Raw genomic sequence first — 16,724 nt, forward strand, 5'->3', positions numbered from 1 at the left:
GGGCTGGGGCATGGAGCTTGCTGCTGGCTGACTGGACGCTCTGTTCCAGAAGCCACACGTCATTATCCCCCCCCCCCCAGTTTTGCAATCTTTATATTTATCTGGTAGCATAACTAATCAGCCAATTAATTCTTTAACTTTTTAAAAAAAATATTTGAGAGCATGTGAGCAAGCATGAGCTGGAGAGAGGAGGGGGGCAGAGGCAGAGGGAGAAGCAGGCTCCCCGCTGAGCAGGGAGCCCGACGCAGGACTCGATCCCAGAGCCCCGGGATCATGCCCTGAGCCACCCAGGGGCCCCTGTTGCTGGAAATTTTTTAATCTGTCATTTGCTAGCCATTTAGTCAGATGTTCTCTTTATTGGCGAGCTCATTTGGGATGATTTCCAGGAAACCGGAAGTACTTTGAAGAGATGTTGCTTTTTGAGATGAGTGCCCAAGATTTTCTAAAGCCGGTAATAGAATCGGCGAATGAGCCAAATGTTTATTCCTTAGAGTCTGTCACGGCTCCAGTGCTACGTGACGAGTGTCTGACCGTTAGGAGTATCGCCGGGTGATCAGCTGGCAGGGTTCTTCTGTTGAGGGCAGGACAGGAGAGGAAACTGAGCCAGAGCTGTGTGATGCAGCAGTGACCTTGTGCGGGTTGTCAGCCCACCCGCCGTGCGCCGCGTGAGGCTTTTTATGTGAGATCGAGGCTGGGCTGCCGTGGGCTCCCGGACTTGCCTGGCCCGTCGCTGGCGTCATGCTCCCCTGCTCAGGCGTGGGTGTGATGCCCACCCTGCGCGGGCCCGTTCCTCCGGCTGGCATCTGGAACCCACAGCCACACAGCAGGGGCCCCACTTCACAGGTGGGGACGTTGTGTGGGAGGCTGGCTACCGCGCCCTGCGTGACCCGTGTGGAGGCGATCTGAGCCCCGGGGCTCTGACTGTGGCCTGCCTCAGTATCCCCAGCCGGGGGCCTGGCGGCGTCTGCCCACCAGTCACCAGGGAGGCCGGCACACCTCCTCCCAGCATGTGCCACCACAGGCCCAGACCAGGCACCTTGAGTAGGTCCAGGAGGCCCACCGAGAGCGGAACTCGGAGGTCCAACACGGGGTTCACGTGGCATCTCCCCCATCTTACTTGGTGGCCTGTGCGGTTTTGGCAGAATCGCTGAGACTCTGGAGCCAAAGAAGGTGTGGCCCACGGCTAGTGCTCGGCTCAGTGTAGCCACCGCTGTGGTCGTGACTGTGGCGGGCCTTCTGGTGGCCTTGGACTGAAGGCACTGCCCGAGGAGCGTAGGAGGCTGCACTCTGGGGGAGACAGCCTCCGCTCACCAGCGGCGCCGCTGTGCACAGGGTAACCGCTTCTGCACCTCACTCTCCTTCACCTGTAACATGGGTGTGATGATGGTTCCCACCCCACGGGGGTCAACGATTGTAAGGAAACCAGAACTGTCAAGAGGCTGAGCTGGAATGACCCGATTCTGGTCACCGGCCCCACTGTTTTCGGTGACCTGACGCGAACCTCCTTGAGATCCAGTGACATTTCCTCTCCTTCCTGCCCGCATGGAAAGAATTTCTCAGTTTTTGTATTTCCTGCTAATGGAAAAGTTTGATTGCATGTTTTTACTAGACTTATAAATCATTATTGTGAAAATGGCTGTTGCCATCTAAGAAATTGAATTAGCTAAACTATAAAAGGGACATCTCGTATAAAGGAAACCTGAGTATTTTTTGTAGGGTTACTGCACCTAAAGTTGGTTACTGTAAGTGACAGTCTCATAGGTGAAAATATTAGACACGTGATCAGCGCTCTGCTAACACAACCCAGCACTATTGTGTTGAGGTGATTGGACTCTCCTGCTTTAGCCTTGAATTTGCCTGGAGTGCAGGGGAGTTAATCCCGTTAGAAGTGAGCTCAGGAAGATGGGACCCTAGACGTGCGTCCACTCAGAGGGAAAACCGTTTGTGAATTTTTTTTTTAAGATTTTATTTATTCATGAGAAAGGCAGAGACACACAGGCCGAGGGAGAAGCAGGCTTCCTGCAGGGAGCCCAATGTGGGACTCGATCTCGGGACCCTGAGGTCATGACCTGAGCTGAAGGCAGACACTGCACCACCACCTGAGCCACCCGGGCACCCCAACAATGTTTATTCCTCAGAGAACAAAATGCAGTACACCCCCCCCCCCCAAAGGGGCATGTGGATGTGTTTGCCCTCTTGGCCTTGAGGTTGGCTTTCAGAGAGTGTCGGGTGGGGTGGGGGCACCTGTAGGCTGAGGCAGCCTTGAGCCTGGGGTCAGAAGATCTAAGCAGAGGTTCCTCCTCCGGTGTTTTCTTGTCCAGCGTCCTTGTCCTGCGTCGTCTGCGACACTTGGCTGCGTCCTCAGAAAGCGGAACCTGTAAGCTCTGCCTGTGTCACAGGCCGCGGGAGGACGTGCGCCGTGGTGGGTGTGTACGGAGGCATGCACAGGCCGTGGTGTGGCTGGAGCTCGTGGGGGTCGGTCCTGAGTGTGCACGGGGTGGGGCCCCCGTGGCGTCTGTGGGATCCACGGTCCGGCTCCGGCCCTGGAGGCTCCGCTTCTCTTCCCAGGGCAGGTTTGGGCTGCATCACATGCGTCTGGCTTCAAATGGGTGTGAGTTAAACTTAATCAGGAGTTTCTTCGTTAAAAGTGCCGAGAGAGGGTGAGGCTGACGGTTGTTTCCCACGTTCAGGATGTGATGGATCAGTTTTTTTCTCTTCACTTATCTCTTTGCTTAAAGACAAATATTTACAGACCCATTTTAATCCAGAGGCTCATCACATATGTCAACCGAAATAGCTCTAATTTAATAAAAATCCTTGGTGGTAACGTGTTGTTTCACTTATGCTTGCAGGATGAGGGCAGCATGAGCGGCCTCGAATGTGCCTTTGGGAGTAGTTAGCCTTTTGCTCTTGATGAGAAAGACGTCGGCCATCCGCTTGAAGGGTGAGTATGCATTTCTGTGCACCTTTTTATCATAGAGACATGAGACCTACGTAAGCGCTAAAAGGCCGTGCAGGAGATTGGGGGCATCCACCACCAACAGCTAGCAGGCAGCATCTTGCCACAGACGTGCGTGTGCATGTGTGTGGGCTCGAACGTTTTTCTGCTGAAGCATGGAAGGTAAAACTAAGCTGCAGGCAATGACATTTCATCCTACGTTCTTAGGGCTGTAGCTCCTAAAAGGGGGGACATTTGCCCCTGAGAGGCATTTTAGAACATTCATAAACTATGTGGTGTGGAATCATTTAATTAAATGGTTATAATTTCCTATTAAAAGGTGTGATTTTGAATTATTATCCTTTCACAGCTGATGTAAATAAAGTCGTGTTTCCAAAAATGTTTAGGCAGTGATTTATTTAAAGGGCGGATAGGAAGTATGAATTTGCTTGATATGAGGGACGTTTGCATATTAGGACTGGGATGTGCACTTGCACATGTGCCCCGCCTAAGAGGACGGCTGCGTTACCCTCCCGTGGTCTCTGCCTGCCTGCGCCCATGCGGTGGCGTCTGGCATTAGGTCCGTGGGTCTGACCACTGCTCTTCCCTGTCAGCATTCATGAGTAGACCGGTCTCTGGGCTTGCATGTGATCGAAGGTCTTCCCAGGGTTTTTCACCTGAACTCCCAGGAGAGCATGAGACGGCCAGCTGATAATGTCACGTCGAGGTTACTGTGTTGAAACCAGCGTTTGAGACATTCGCAGGGGCTTCCAACGCCGTGACTGGACTACTTGAATTGAAACTTTCCATAAAACCCTAAAGATGTGTTCACTGTGATTAGAGCTGTAGGTTGTTACACATCATGGCCAGCCACGCCATCACTTGCCACCGCTTGGTGGTTCTGCATGGCGGGCGGCTGCGTGCTGTTCCATGCTCTCTCAGCTGCGTGTTTGTGGTGTCTCCCTCAGGTGGGCCCTGGGAACCCGGGCACTTTGTTGGGAGTGTACGAACTACACTTGCCCATTTAGAGCAGTATTTCATTTTATTTATTTATTTAATTTAAGATTGTATTTATTTATCCATGAGAGACACGAAGAGAGAGGCAGAGACCCAGGCAGAGGGAGAAGCAGGCTCCCTGCGGGGAGCCCGTTGTGGGACTCGATCCCAGGACCCTGGGGTCACGGCCTGAGCCTAAGGCAAACGCTCAACCGCCGAGCCACCCGGGCATCCCTGGAGCATTATTTTATTTTATTTTATTTATTTATTTTTTATTAATTTTTTAAAATTTTTATTTATTTATCATAGTCACAGAGAGATAGAGAGAGAGAGGCAGAGACATAGGCAGAGGGAGAAGCAGGTTCCATGCACTGGGAGCCTGACATGGGATTTGATCCCGGGTCTCCAGGATCGCGCCCTGGGCCAAAGGCAAGCGCCAAACCGCTGCACCACCCAGGGATCCCTGGAGCATTATTTTAAAAGAAGTGTATTGAAGTGAGCCGGATAGGGCCGTGGAGGCCTCTTACATCCTCATGTCTTATGTGGAACACAGAGTTAGTGACGGGTGAGGTTTCTTTGCAAGAAAGACTCCAACATCGTGAAGGAGCCGTGACAGGAGTTGTCGTTGTCAGCATGATCCAGTGTGGTTTTTGCTTTTTGGCCTCTGGTTGGACCTTGAGAAGATGATGATGAGGACATGGGCTCCGTGTGGGGTGGACAGAGAAGAGGAAGGTGCCGGGGCCCTGTGTGGGGTTCAGTTAGCCCTCTGTTCCTGGGCTAGTGGTTTTTCTCCGTTGAAACAGGGGATGTGAACAGAAAGGACACACCTTGTTAAGCCTCCGGCTGAGGGTACTCTCTCAGCCCGAGCGCTCCGTGTGGCCAGCCCTGATCAGGGGGCAGGATGTGCCCCCCTCCGGAGCCTGGTCACCACCTCGCCCCGCGGGAACCACTCTCCTGACTTCCAAGTGCGCATGTGTGCGTGTGTGGCCTTCAGTGCAGATGGTGGTGTTTTGTGTCTGGCTTTTCCTGCCTACCGTGTATTACGTTGTCCCGTATCGTATCGTTGCGTATAGTTGCAGACTGTTCCTGCTCATTGCCGTGGAGCATCCTGTTTGAGCATTAAACGGTTTCTTCAGTCCATTACATACAGGTAATTTTGTGGGGGGTTCCCCTCCCCGGAGCCTCCCCAGCAGAATGAGGGCCACACAGGGTTTTGTCCTCGTGCCGACAGCAGGGCAGTGCTGGTCGCGCAGCCCGTGCTCAGCTTCTGAGGTCATGAGTGAGGAATCCAGGTGACAGACGCAAGGCGCAGGCTTGGGCGGGAGAAGCCTGTGGTTTTTCAAGTCCTGTAGTGAGTGCTGCACTCCTCCCGGGACTCCGCATGTGCCTTTGCACTTTGCTCCCTGCTGGCACGGGTTTTCTGCAGCCCCGCAGACGGGTGTGTGCTGTGTCAGCCTGTGGGCAGTCAGGGGATGTTTAGTCGGTAGGCACTGCTGTTAGGTGTTGGTGGAGGAGAATGCTCCTGAGCACCTGTGCTGGGTGGGCGGGGGGGCACCTCCCTGGAAGCCGGCTGTGCTGGGGGGTCGGCAGGTAGGCTCAGAGGCTGTGTGGGTGGGGCCTGCCCCAGGACAGGAAGGGGGCCGGGCACCCGAGAGTCCCAGCACAGAGGCCTGGCCCACATCCGCCTGAATTCTGCAAGGCTCCGGCTTCGAACCTTTAGGGACTAGAATGTTCCTTGTAAGGAAGTGGTTCCCATGGGATTTGGATGTGTTTATGGCCATATCCGGTTTTTGTAAATAAAGTTTTATTCAAGCGCGGTCGTGCTCACTTGTTTATGGCTCGCCCAGGACTGCTTTTGTGCCGCAGCTGCAGAGTGGAGGGGTGTGAGGCTTCAGGGTTGAGGAGCTTCAGCAGTGGTCGCGGGGCCCACGAGGCCTCACAGGTTCACCATTGGGCCCTTTCCCAGGCGTTTGACAGCTCCTCCGCTACGTCATAGAGCAGGGCCGTGGTGGTGGTCACCTCTGTAGTCTTCAATCCTCTGAGCCTGTTTAATTCTAATCCCTTTATTTACGGGGAAGCCACCGCACGGCGGCAGTCGGATGTGGCTCTCGCCCTTGTGGGACTTACAGGAGGCTCCTGTGAACTGGACGCTCCATTCGAGGGTTGTGCTTTTTATGCATCATAACAAAACCATAAAATGAAGATGGAATCACCCAAGTCCTCGATTTTAAGTGAGCGTGTTGGTTACACTTATTAGTTTTATAAATTTGGTAAGCGCTGTCCATAACGTAAGGGTTGCTTTTGCTGTAAGGTGAGTGTCGTACGGGCTACGGGGAAATGGCCGTGTGTCTGTCTCCCTGCGGTGACCACAGACTCTCTAAGGTAGCATGTTCGGCGAGGGCCACGGGCTTCGACATGCCTGTCCCGGCAAGCCAGGCGGACCTCCCGTCGCAGGCTACCTGAGTAGTAAACACTAAACTCAGCAGAACAGCCTACGAGGTGATAGAGCTTGGAATGTGTGACAGGTGTATCCATCTGTCACAGGCTGACCTGTTTGCCTTCGTGAGACTGTAAAAATTAACGGAGGCTGTAGAGGGCATGGGCAGGCGGGTGGAACGGTTTCTCTGTTGCTTTGCCCCGTTAGCGTTTCCACGCGTGCGCGTAGGTGTGTTAGGGGTGAGTCCGTGCCCCGTCGTCACCCCCGCTGCCATCCACAGACAGGCGGTGCCCGTGACCCGTCTGCACAGACCCTTGTAAGCCGTCCTGGCTGCGTGGCCTGCCCCAGCCTGCGCCTGAACACGCATTCGGATGTTGTAGTTACAGTTGCCTAGCTGCGTGTAACGATCGATAATAACGATTTAAAGATGAGGGAGTGCATGACGTCCTGGTGTACTGTGTTCACTCCTTGCCCTAGGAGCCCCCGGCATGCTGGGATGCCCCCCGCCTCCCGGGCAGCTACGTGGGTGGCGGTGCTGTCCCTGCCTGGCGGCTCCCAGGCCTGTCGCTCTGCACCGGCCTGTCCGGTTGCCGTAGTTAAAGTGAAGGTGTCGCTCATCTCTCTGAGGAGGGAAGGGTACGTGGCCACCGCGCTTTCTGCTTCTGTGTTTAAAATGTGTGTGCAGATTCGATCCCAGGCTTCACGAGTAATTTTTTATGGTGCTGCAGGTTTAGGGGTCAGTGAAAGGAAAACCGAGAAGACCCACGTTGTCCGCACGTTGTCTGTGGCGGGAACCGCAGGCCTCACTGCTGTGGTTATGGGGAAGCTGCCAGAGACGCCGCGAGGGTGGGCCGCCTCACCTGGTCTGTGGCGTCGGGAGAACTGGACCTTCCGTCCTTACAACCAGGACCCCCTCCGTGTGGAACCGCAGCCCAGGTGTCTGCAGGGGGGCGGGGGGGCGTGTTGGCTCAGCTGGCGGTCCAGGCGTGGACCTGACCTCAGGAGGGGCTCGTGTCACGAGGACCCTGCTGGCTGCACTTCTTGGGCTCCGAACGGGGGCTCCGGGAAGCTTCGAGTCCACACTGATGAGGGGTCCCCCGGGACGCAGGCCGCGTTCCTGACCCTGTGTCTAGTGCGGGTCTGCCCCTGGGACCGGGCCAGGGGCCTGTCCTGCCTGGGTCGCGTCCTTCATGCCGGGAACCCACGGTCCACGCATGTTCAGCCGGGGATGAAGCGCTGGTTCATGGCAGTGCTTCCCTCCAGAAATGGGGCTGGGGTCCCGCGGGCCACGGAGTGCTGGCACGATATTAATAATAATACTTGCACCTTATTACGGTTTGCAAAGCCTTCTTAGCTGTGTTCTCCTGCGTGGCCTGAGGGTGGCATCAGGGGGAGGGGTAAGGAAGTGGCCAGCTTGCGCGTCGTTGGCCACGTGCAGTTTTGACGACTCCCCTCCCCTCTGGCCTACCCCCCCCCCCCCCCGGCTCCTCAGCTTAGCCTTGGAGAGAAAGGCATCCACCTGCTGGGCTCTGGGAGGGGCTGCGTTGCTTGGTGGTTGCAGGACGCTGAGAGCGGGGCCTGGTGGCTGGTCCATGTCCCTCATTAGGTCGGTAACTCACAGCAGCCCTGCCCGCAGGGTGTCCTCCTCGGGTGACACCTGCCGCGGCCAGGTCTCCCGACTTGCTCCTTGTTCCCCCGCTGGTATTTGTAATGATGGGGCGTGTGGAGTCACAGGAGGTCCAGGGAGCAGAGTAGTCTGCTGGGGGCCCCTGGGAGGGCAGGGGGGGGTGGGGGGACGCATCGCTTCTGTGTCTGCTTGCAGGAGGGTCTTTGCTTCCCCTAAACCCAGTGTCTGCAGGCGTGTCTTGGGCTCCAAAGGTGTGTTTCTGTGAGGAAAACTGTGCTGCGGTGGTGAGTGTCCGCTTGGGAAGGTCAGCCTGGTGCGGGGTTGGCACTCGCCTGGGAACGTTGGCTGATTTTCCATCAGATCCAGGGTTTGGACCTCAGAGGAAGCAGATCCTTGCGTGGGCTGGAGGGGCTGAGGCTGCAGGTGTGCTGGGTGAGGATGCGCCTTCTGTCGGAGACAGGCTTGGGTTGGCGTGGGTTGGTGCCGCCAAGGCCTCGGCTGCCCCGTCGGGACGAGACATTAGCTTCGTCCTTAAGAGTATCCCCCCACGGTGTGAGAGTGTTTTATGGAGAAACTGCTCACACTGGCTTCCCGAGGGAGGCTTGCCCCGGCCCGCAGACTTCAGAGCGACCCAGACGTCGGAGGAGGCCCCCTGCTCCCTGAGGACAGGGACAGTGATGTCTTTGTCCTCGCTGTGGGCTCCACACCCTGGAAACCTCATGTCTCCCCGTGGGCGATGGCACATGTCGGATCTGCGGCTGCGCACGCAGGGGGCAGCGTGGGGGGTTCCGCGGGGCTGGGCCTGCATGCAGGGCTTTGGGAGAGATCTGGTGCTCTCGAAACTCCCAAAGCTGGCTTCGTGGCCAGACCCACGTGTTTGCCCTGCGGCGACCTTGGCCCTGGTCCCCCGCCGCTGCTGCCTGGTGTGTGGGAGGCGCTGAGGTTTCTTGAATGAACACATCTGTCTCAGCGGCGCCTCTGTCTTCAGTTCGGGTTCCTTCTGCTGAGAAACTGTGCCGTGTGGATGTCTTCGGGAATCAAAGCTTGGAGTCCTCCGTCACCTCCTGTGTGTGAACGCGCTGTGTTCGGTGGTCCCTGGATGGAGGTGGTGCTGTTCTGAGTACCGATTCCAGCACCACTTCTACTCCACAGAACAGCCCTGTCCCGAGAATGGAGGGCTCAGCTGCGGATTCTCTAGAAACGACCCCCGGCTTGCTGCGTCCTCGTGGGGATCATGGGAGGTCTGGAGGTTGAACCCTGCTTGCTGTGTTCTCAGTTCCGCAGGAGCTCCCTGCCTTGCTGAGCTGTCTGGGATTAAATATTAGTGGTTCCTCCATCGTCTTCACTTGACTGCATTTTAAAGGTGGGAGACCCTGGTCGGCCCTGTTTCCTGCGTGTCAGCAACGGAGAGTTCCTCTCTTGATCCTACTCCATGTTCTCCACGGCACCGTGAGCTCGTCCTGTGGGTGACGGCGTGGAGGCAGAGGCAGCGCGGCCGAGGGGCCACAGGCCTGCTCGTTCCACTGACCGTACTCGTGCCAGCACCTGTGCCATCCCCTGCTTGATCTCTTCCCACGAGTGTCTTATCATGAGAAGGGTGGGTGCAGCACAGCCAGGTATTTTGAGAGACAGAGAGTGAGTGTGACCACAGATTTCAGGCACACAGATTTTGCTTTTCTTGGATTTAATAATTACTTTTTTTTTTTAACTTATTTTAGAGACAGGGAGAGAGAGCAGCGGTGAGGTGTGCAGAGGAGAGGGTCTCAAGCAGACTCGTCGCTGAGCGTGGGGCCCGATGTGGGGCTCAATCCAGAACCCTGAGGTCACGACCTGGGCTAGAACCAAGAGGGGGAGGCTTAACGGGCTGAGCCACCCGCTGCCCCAGTCATTGTCTGGTTTTAAAAGTGTGTGCAAATCGCTAATTTACGTTCCTTGAGACTCTTCTCCTGGTATCTGAAGACATGAGGTATTTCATGAGTTTCTTTTTTTTTAATTTTTATTTATTTATGATAGTCACACAGAGAGAGAGAGAGAGAGGCAGAGACACAGGCAGAGGGAGAAGCAGGCTCCATGCACCGGGAGCCTGACGTGGGATTCGATCCTGGGTCCTCAGGATCGCGCCCTGGGCCAAAGGCAGGCGCCAAACTGCTGTGCCACCCAGGGATCCCCTATTTCATGAGTTTCACGTGTGGACGGAGCCTCTGCTGCGGGCTCCTGCCCGGCCCGCATCTCCACGCCGCTCTGGGCTGCCTTGTCCCGCTCCGGGACCGGCTCCCTGCTTCCCTCATGACCTTCTCTCTCCTCTCTCCCTTGTCTGGCGGACCACATCTTCTGGAACCTTCCCAACAAGTCAGGGGGAAGGTCGACGTAGGAGTCCTTAGGCGTCTGAGAGGGTCACACTGGTTTCCAGCCTGGCTGGCCGTGACGTCACGCATGGAGGCCTCCGAGCCTCAGGGCGGGGAAGGCCTGGGCCTTGTCCCCTGGCTTCCAGCGCGGTGGAGCCCGGCCTTCGGCTGCCCGGCCCACGTGGTCCTCGCTTTCCCTCCTCTCCCCGACTCTCAGTTCTTAGTGTTCTGAAATTTTGTGGTAATATTCCTTGGCGGGCGGGGTGGGGGCTCCTTTCATTTACTGAGCTGCGATCCACTGGGCACCCCAAGGCTGGAAACTCATGTCCTTCGTTTTCAGAAATTTTCTCGAAGTCGTTACGGACCTCCTCTCCATCTTCTCTGATGTTCCCGTTAACGCGGCTTACCTGCCCTGTGGCCATCCTGCCCTGGACGCCACGCCGACGTCTTCCCACCTCACTTTCTCGTCTTCTGTTGCCGTTGTCACATTATCTGGTTGCATTTTCTGACAGCTCTGTGTTTCCAGGTGGCGATCTCAGGATCTCCGGGTTGCAGAATCTTGTGATTTCAGGACGGGGTATTTTCTCGGAGTTCTCCGAGGGGGTTAATCACGTTTCTTCCTTCTCTTTGAAGCCCCTCCCCTCCCTGCATTATGTAATTTCTGCTACGTTGCTTTCTCTCCCTCCTGTTTCCTCCTTTGGCGTCGGACGCTTGCTCTGACTGTGCATGCTGGGGCGTGAGGCGTCACGGATGCGCACACCTGGGCTCTTGGGCCTGCCAGGTGGGTTGCGAGACTCTCTCTGACCTGCAGCTCCAAACAGGCTCAACTCTTAACCTCTTCTGTTGTCTGTCCCTGTGGCTTTATGCTTTGAAAAGCATTCCTTGTTCTTGTTTGGGGGTTTAGGAGAGAGACGGCCTGTGTGTCATTTCCCCGTCTTTAACAGGAAGTGGACGTGGAAGTCGTACCCTGCAGGGCAGGGCTGCTGGCATTGCTGCTGCCCCCGGGCCGGCCCTGGCATCCCCTCCTTCTTAAGACGTGACGTGTACGTAGGTGGTCTCAGCCGAGACCTCGGCTTTCTTGTTAACTGCGTAGCAGCTGCCTCTTCTTATTTAGTTAAAGGCTTTCATCTCATTTTGGATATAAAATGCCAAAAATTTATAAATAATTGGGCTTTGAGACAAAAAAATAAGGAGCCTTAAAAACAGTTTTTATTGATCTTTCTAAAAGGAATTTTTCCGAGCGTGAGCGCATAATCCTTAGATTAAAATGCAGCTGACACATTAAGCCTTCTTACATGGAAAGTGTAATAATAGGCTTTAATGCCGCTGTCCTTGGCCCCCCACAGAGGGCATACCCGTGGGCCTGGACACTGGGCCTATTTGTGATTTGATCCCTGGTAAATGCTCCAGAGTGGGTGAGAAACTCTGGTAAAAAAAAGTAACCTTAATTGTGAGAGCAGGTCTGTGCCGAAATTGGGCAGTTTTTAGGGGTGAGTGTAGTTCTTTTGATAGAGGCTGACGACCTTGGGTGATGATTTCCTGGTGTGGCCCTTGCGGTGACACGTCCTCTGTCCAGCCCATGTGCTGCCCTCCTGCTCCCTGGAGCATAGCCCCCGAGGAGGGGGTGCGGCCCCCAGAGGGCCCGCGGGGTGGCTCCTGGCCTGGTGACAACGAGGTAGCAGCGTTGGAGGACCTGCAGCTCTGGGCGGCACCGCAGGGGCAGGAAGCCTCTGCCTCCATGCGGCCTGCTGCCCTGCAGGCTGGCCCCGCACCTCTCCCCTGCAGGAAGGGCCGGGCAAAACCCAGAGCTCGCTTTCTGCTTGAGAGCCTGGGCTTTCTGTTGCTCTGTGAGCCGTTGAGGAAGTGAGAGCCCTGGGTCTCCAAAGCCTAGAAAGTCACTTAACTCACTCTTCCTGCTCGAGCCCCAGACCACCGAGGGCTACTTCTCATTTTGTCTTGAGATGGAGAATAGGAAGCCCAGCCCTGTGGAGACGCCTGTTTGTTGCGTTTTTAAAAACAGCAAATACAAATATGTTGGGGATTCTTTTTTTTTTTTTAAGAGATTTTATGTATTTATTCATGAGACAGAGAGAGGCAGAGACACAGGCAGAGGGAGAAGCAGGCTCCACGCAGGGAGCCCGACATGGGACTTGATCCCAGGACCCTGGGGTCACACCCTGGGCTGATGGCAGATGCTCCACCGCTGAGCTCCCACGCGTCCCTACACTGGAGATTCTTGCAGGTTAGGGAGGGACCCTCACCATTTAATCAGCAGCCCTGCCTTCCTCTGTGTTCTTCTTTCTCTTCCTCATGCCTTCCCAGGCATCTCCTGGTCTCTTGACGTGTCTGGCAGTGAGCGGGCTCTCTGAGCTGTGTCTGTGACTCGTGAGCAGGGACCAGACAATGACAAGTGCGCCGATCGGCGTCCGGGCGAGGTCTCCTGGGTTCTGTCCTCCCCGCCGATTATCGAGCTGGTGCTGCAGTGACACGTCTGCTTTCGAGGCTCTGGCCCCAGTCAGAGTGAGAGGTTTCCTTAGTTACCCTCCGCGCCACTGAACCACCCCAAGGCTTCCCGAAGGCTTTCTAAATTCTGAGGGTCAGCAGAGGAAGAGATGTGTGTGTGTATACATATTTATTCTTTCATCCTGTCATTAAGAGCAGAACTGCAGCTGTTCTTTGCAGAGACTACAGGGTCGGGTCTTGGCCGGAGCGTGCGTGCTCCCGGGGCGCGGAGCCCTAGCTGGAGCCCTAGCTTGCTGGAGCCCAGCCGTTTCTTGTTTCTCGGTTCTGAGGGATTGAGCTCGGTGGCCCCAGGGCCGCCCCGAGGTTGCACTGGGCGGGGTCAGCTGCAGCCTGTCCTCTGCTGACGGTGCGGGGGGGGGGGGGGGGGGGGGGGGGGCGTCGTCGTGGGGGATGCCCCCAGCAGTGACGTCGGGAAGCGAAGCCTTATGCTTACGGGCTGGATGATTCTGTGATTCACAACCTGCACGAGACAGACCACAGCCTTGCCCTTTGTGACCCCAGAGTGTCATGAACAGGCGCTCATCGGGTAGAGATTGGGAACTACTGCGTTTCTCCTCTGGGAAGGAACTGCCCTTCGGGTGGACGTGACTGAACTGCCTTGCCCACTGTGGGCCGGCCCTTGCCAGACGGGGAGAGGAGAGGGTGGCATTTGTGTGTTGGGCCACCCCGCGGGGAGGCGTGCGTCCCTCCCGCTGCAGCTGTGGGTGCTGCTGGCAGTGCGGGGGGCAGGCTGAGTACAGGCTCCGGGAGCCGTGCGCCCCAGGGGTTCACAGCTGCTGGCTCCTCACGCAGGGCCCCGGTGGAGGCCGCGGCCGTGACGCTGAGCCAGTCTCTCTGGAGTCCGTAAGGGCTGGCCCGGCCTCGCTCCTGTCAAGGGAGGTGGGGTCTCCCCTGCTGCGGGGGGCCGCGTTGGCATGTGCACCCCCTTGCTGTGGGCGCCCTTGGATCAGCAGCTGGGGGCCGGTGGGTGCTGGCCTGAGGGTGGGCTCACCGGCTGCCCCGTGGCTCTGGGGGACCCTGAGTCTGACGGGGTGTGTGATGCCCCTGGGTGGTGCTCAGGCTTGGGGGGAGCGGAGCTGGGGTGCTGGGAGCCGCACAGCCTGGGAAGAGGTCTGTGTGAGCGGTCACACCGCGTTGCCTCAGTTTCCTCTAGATTTCCTGCAGAACTTACAAAAGCCTCGGAGGGCACCAGCGATGCTTTTCTGCCCATGCTTGGGCTGCGGCTCTGCAGGTCGGTGTGGGCCCTGGAGCCCTGCTCATGGGGGAGGGGCCCTCAGGAAAGCTTTCTGGAAGTTTCTCTGTTAGCCTTCCAAGCTTTTCGTGGTGGAGGCAGTCCTGCGGCTTACTCCCTACTGCACGCTGCGGACAAGGGGGATGAAGAGGGCAGAGGACAGTAGCCCCTACAGAACACGGAGGAGAGCAGAACAAAAGGATCTCTTTCCAACCCGCAGACTTCCACAACTTGTTTATGCTTCACTTAAAAGATTAACAGGTGCCGTTCCCTCTGGTACCGTGTTTCCCACTGATTTCGGCGAGCTCGCCGTCTTGGTTTCAGCAATGGTAGCTGCTCTGTGCGTGTGTGTGCACATGTGTGGGTTTGGAAAGAAAAAGTAATGTATGTGTATGTGGACACGCACACACGTATGTGCGGAGCAAATGCCTGTGGTGGTCTGGTTGAGGCCCACCGGTCACCTGCTGCGCCCACCGCCCGCTGACACCTTTAGTGTACTGCCCACGACGCTTGAGTCGGGTGAAGTCTGTCATTTATGGGCAGGGAGCTGTGCATTTTGACCTTCGTGTTGTGGGAAGTGAGGATGTTGGGGTCCAGGCGGCCGACGGGCCTCAGCGGAGGGGGCTGCTGGGTGCTTGGGCCGCCCCGTCTAACGCAGTACCCGCGTCCCTGGGTACGAGTCCAACCCTGGGGCAGCAGTTTCAGGAGTTGCTTCCTTCTGACTAGAAGGAGGGACGTGAGCCTTGGAGGCGGTGGCCTTCCTGCCGGTGGGGGGGGGGGGGCTCACATGCTCCTGTCTCTAGGGAAAGAGACGACCCGTGGTCAGAACTTCTGTGGAACATACGGCAGGGGTCGTCCCCCTCTGGTTTTCCTGTGTGGCTGTTGGGTTGTCATTGCTCCTTCTTTGGCGAGTGGCATGTGAGAGCCCTGGTGGGGACCTTGGGGAGGTTACTTCACCTTCTAAGCCTTGGTTTTCTCATCTGTAAATTGGGGCTGTTGTTTGGCTTGGAGTTATTTTAGGGGTTAAATGAGGTTTTACACACAACTAATACCTACGTGTATACATGAGTTCACGTCTGTGCTAACAGGTGGGTTTTCACATCTCTGCTGTGCGTGTGCACGTCCCTGTGTACTGGGTACGTCTGGTGCTCAGCCTGGCACACAGTAGGGGCCCAGTGCACAGGGATGTGACCCTGTTACCTGTCGTTTGCTACAGTAACTCGCCAGCACTCGGGGGCGCTGGGCTTGTTCAGTGCTCGCCTGTGTGCAACCTTCCCACACACAACAGCACTGGCTGTAGAGAAATGGAGACGCTGCTGGGCTTTGTTTTGAATTACGTCCAGGTTCTTGTTTGCTTCTATTGGTTTGTATTCTTCTGACTCGTAGCCTCTGTCTTTTCTTCATGTTTGGTGCATTCCCTTAAAGTCTCGACGGGTGAGGCGGACGTGATGTTTCTCGGGGGCAGAGAACCTGGGCCCTGGGAAGACGGCCTCATCAACACGTGTTTATCTTTTTACATTTTGGGGTTTTCTGTATGTCCGTGGACACTGAGGGAGAAAGGATTTGTCATGAACCAAACCGCATCCATGCGGCAGCTGTTCGTTTTCCTACTTTTTGTCAGTAATTTGATCCAAGGCTGGGTCAGCAAGAGATGACTGATGTGTGCAGTCGGACCCGAGGCATTCCTGCCAGGGGCAGGCTGCTTAGGGCGTGCACTTGTCCAGAGGGATCGTGGGCGGCAGTGCCTGCTGGGCCTGGAGCAGTGGCGGAGACCCCTGCAGGCCCGGCGCCCTCAGTATGCCCCTCCATGGGTGTGGGCGGAGGGCCGTAGCACTCCCACTGGGTCTCTAGTGGCACTTTTTAAAGAAAGATTTATTTATTTATTTATTTGGGGGAGAGCGAGAGAGGGAGAGCAAGAGCGAGTGTGAATGCAGTGGGGGCGGGGCAGGCTGAGGCGGGACTCGCTCCCAGGACCCGGATCACGGCCTGAGCCCAAATCGAGAGTCGGGTGCTCCGTCCACGAGGCCACCCGGTGCCCCGTTTTCACTTTTAAAGGGAAGTTGACATGTGAGGTGGCATTAGCTGTGCTCACGAGGGTTCACGTTGCACGGTTTCTGGGTTTATTCACAGAGGAAGTTCAGGGGAGCTGGGCCCAAGGACGGCCCTTCCCCCGCGCTCCGCTCCGCACTGGCTGCCCGGCTTCCCGTCACTGACCTGCGGCTCTTACCTGCCTTGCTTTGGAGGGACGGAGACCACGAGCGGCCTCCCAAGGGGCTGTTCCTGCCGGGGGGACGGGGTGGGATGGTGGGGACCCTATGCTGCTGCTCCACGTCCAGAGGGGACGGGGTGAGACAGTGGGGTCTCGAAGCCACTGCCCTGTGCTCGGGCTTCCTGCTGGAGGAGAGCCAGGCTGGCTGCCAAGGTCCCCGCAGCCTTCCTGGCCGCTGTCCCTCCGGCCCGGCGCCGTGCAGCCGCTGTCGTCTCTGCTGCGCTCTCTGAGGGGCCAGGAGACCTGAGAGGCCCAGCTGTCCAGGCCGCGTGATGGTGGCAGAGGCAGCCGGGCCTGCCCGTTACCCACATATTGCTGTCCCCGGCATGCGCAGGGTCCACTCCAGAGCCCCTGCTGC

At 56.8% G+C, this 16,724-nt stretch overlaps 1 protein-coding gene across 7 annotated transcripts in view; it reads left to right on the top strand.

The window, feature by feature from the left end:
- SGMS1 (sphingomyelin synthase 1) overlaps window positions 1-16,724 on the top strand; it is a 249,541-nt gene that overhangs the window by 19,599 nt on the left and 213,218 nt on the right. For all 7 annotated transcript variants that reach the window (XM_055322696.1, XM_055322698.1, XM_055322695.1 and 4 more), the window contains exon 2: window positions 2,853-2,944. The gene's annotated coding sequence lies outside the window, so the exon portion shown is untranslated. The remainder of the gene's footprint in view (window positions 1-2,852; window positions 2,945-16,724) is intronic.

The sequence above is a fragment of the Nyctereutes procyonoides genome, unplaced genomic scaffold (assembly GCF_905146905.1).
Source record: "Nyctereutes procyonoides isolate TBG_1078 unplaced genomic scaffold, NYPRO_anot_genome, whole genome shotgun sequence".
Taxonomy (NCBI): Eukaryota; Metazoa; Chordata; class Mammalia; order Carnivora; family Canidae; genus Nyctereutes; species Nyctereutes procyonoides.